Source organism: Chenopodium album, chromosome 10, assembly GCF_948465745.1.
Source record: "Chenopodium album chromosome 10, dcCheAlbu1.1, whole genome shotgun sequence".
Taxonomy (NCBI): domain Eukaryota; kingdom Viridiplantae; phylum Streptophyta; class Magnoliopsida; order Caryophyllales; family Amaranthaceae; genus Chenopodium; species Chenopodium album.
In genome coordinates, this window is record NC_137843.1 from 36,655,869 (window position 1) to 36,658,612 (window position 2,744).

Sequence of the window (2,744 nt, forward strand, 5' to 3'; positions counted from 1 at the left end):
GAAGGAGGGTTTTGAGAGAGGGTATAAATATCCACCATATGAGCAAAATCAAACTTTGCACAAGGTGGAGGATACCCAAAGGTAACTCTCTCTCTCCTCTTATTTTCTCTTTCTCTCTCTTATTTTCCCCTTCCACTTTTTTTAAAAAGAAACACCACACGCACCACCACCATCACCAGTGCCCGGCTGCCACCACCACCACCACCATAGCCGGCCACCGCCACCCGCCAGCACGGCGCCGCAGCAGCAGCCGCTGCGGGGGAAGTAGCGCCTACCACCTTCCCCCTTCCACCACTTCCTCTTCTGTTTTGTTCATGATAGGACCTCCGGCTCCTCCATCTAAACATGATTTTCCTTGAGGGCTAAGGCCTCCATAGATTATTTGAATGATTTTATAGGTTGGAATTCCGTGATGAGGACATTCTCTTTGATACTCATTGTATCTCTCCCATGCTTCATAGAGGCTCTCACTTGGCTTTTGCTTGAAACCTTGAATCAAAGCTCTAGCCTCCGTCGTTTTCTTTTGAGGATAGAAACGGGATAGAAATTCCTTGGTTACCTCGTCCCATGTCCTTAGAGAATTCGGCTTAACCTCCTTGTCTAGTCATTCCAAAGCACGCCCTATGAGAGAAAAGGGAAAGAGATTGAGGCGGATGAATTCTTGGGAAATTCCGTTCACCTTGATAGTATTGCAATATTTCTCGAACTCCTTGAGATGGTTTAGTAGGCTTTCATGCTTGGCCCCACTAAATTGTCGCCTCACTATCAAAGTGATCATTGCCGGTCTTATTTCAAAATCATTTGCCGGTGTTGTAGGTGGAGCAATCCCACTCTCAAATCTATATGCACCGGGAATCCCAAATTCTTTCAATGCCACTCTCGGATTTTCTCCCATTCTTGCTTGTTCTTCTTGTTGTGGCTCTTCTTCACTTGAAATGCTAGGGCTCAAAGATCGTCTAGCACCCCTTAACCTTGCAATAGTTCTCTTAATTTCCGGATCAAATGACACTAGTGAATGATCACGTGCTCTATGCATAAAATCTCAAAAGAAATAGTTAGTAGCACGGCTACAAATGTAGCCTAAAAGAAAATCTTTTTTTATTTTCAATTAATGGTGAAATAGACTCAACAACTATAACAAAGCACCAATATCACTCCCCGGCAACGGCGCCATTTTTGACACGAGGAAAATGTAGGTCGTTCTCTACCCTTTCCTAGAGCTAAAGAAAATTTATAAACACTCGACCAACCTAATACGAGTATATGGTAAGTCAAGGGTCGAACCCAAGGGAATGAGAAGGTGCAAGCTATAGCCTAGGTCAAGCTACTTCGAAAATTGCGGGAAGATGCAATTGGTAACTAAGGTATCGAGAAAACTAGAAAAATCGAGAAATTCAATATACTAAACACTAGGGATATAGGTTCCACATGTAAGCTCAATGATTATGCTAATTGAAGGATCACTCAATCAATTCAAACATTGCAAAGGACAAATAATAGTTGCAATCAAAGGAATTCAAGGGCTATGTCCTATAAGCCAAGCTAAGGTTCATTATGAATGGCTAACTAGGAAAATCACAATCAAATTCAATCAATTAAAACAATTCTCAAATCAAGGGTTCATGTCATTGAAATTTGCAATGCAATCTAGATTAATCTTATAGGTTGATCACTCCTAGTCTAATTAATCATAAGCACAACTATGTCAACCAATTTAATTGCACCATTCTAATCAATTTAGCGTCATCAACTAGCAAAAATCATCAATCTAGCATGCTTCCCCTTCTCCCTAGCAACTAATCTACTCACTAAACATGGTGAAATTAAGAAACAAAACAAATTCAATCAAATTCATATTCATTTTAAGCTTAATCAAAAGAAAATCAATCAATCAACAAATTCTAAAGCAAGGAATGTAATCTCAATCAAAATCCAAGAAACTAGAAGGAATTGCATTAAAAGTAAATCAAGGGAAAGAAATCTTACAAACATTCATTAAATTGAAGAAGGAATTTCAAGATCAAATAGAAATCTAAGATCAAATTCATGGACAAACAAGTAAATCTTGAGCTTCCCTCTTTACTATTTATGGAAAAATTCTCCCTCTCGTACAAAGTTAAGTCGTCCTCAAAAAGAAAGTCAAAAGCTATAAATAAGAAAAATCGAGCAAAGGGGGTCGCACAGGCCGTGCGCAAGCACAGACCAGCCGCGCGCGCGCTCAGCTGGGTCTTTGCGCACGCACCCTTATGCCGCACGCGCGCACTCTTGTGCGATGCACTAGGCTTTGGCTCCGTTGTTTGCTTGATCAAACTCCGCGCTCCTGAGCATCCCCATCATCAGTGCACTCGAGATGATGCCCGCGAACACGGCAGTCCCAAAATGAGAAAATTGATTTGATTATTCACCTACAAAACACAAATAAAACAAAAAGAGAAAGCGTAGCAAGGTAAAACTAAAACTAAAATTATGAATTATCAACTAAAAATATGAGAAACTCGTAAAAACCAATCGAGAACTAAAGTGAATTATAAAAATGGAAAATCAAATAAAACTAAGAGAATTATATGAAAATGATGAAAGAAATAAAGAAAATGAACCTAAATCTTATTCTTTTGAGCGCCATAAACGACGCTCATCAAATTCCCCCAAGCTAAACTTTTGCTCGTCCTCGAGCAAAACAAAATCAAACCCAAGGGAAAATGATGACACTACTCAAGCAAATAAAGAAACAAGAAAATTAGTGA

At 39.6% G+C, this 2,744-nt stretch overlaps 1 non-coding gene across 1 annotated transcript; it reads left to right on the forward strand.

Annotated features, from left to right (window-relative positions):
- Window positions 1-404: 404 nt before the first annotated feature.
- Window positions 405-510, forward strand: LOC145565727 (small nucleolar RNA R71). The gene has a single exon (XR_014095108.1). It is a non-coding gene; the product is annotated as a small nucleolar RNA R71 (small nucleolar RNA).
- Window positions 511-2,744: the final 2,234 nt, after the last annotated feature.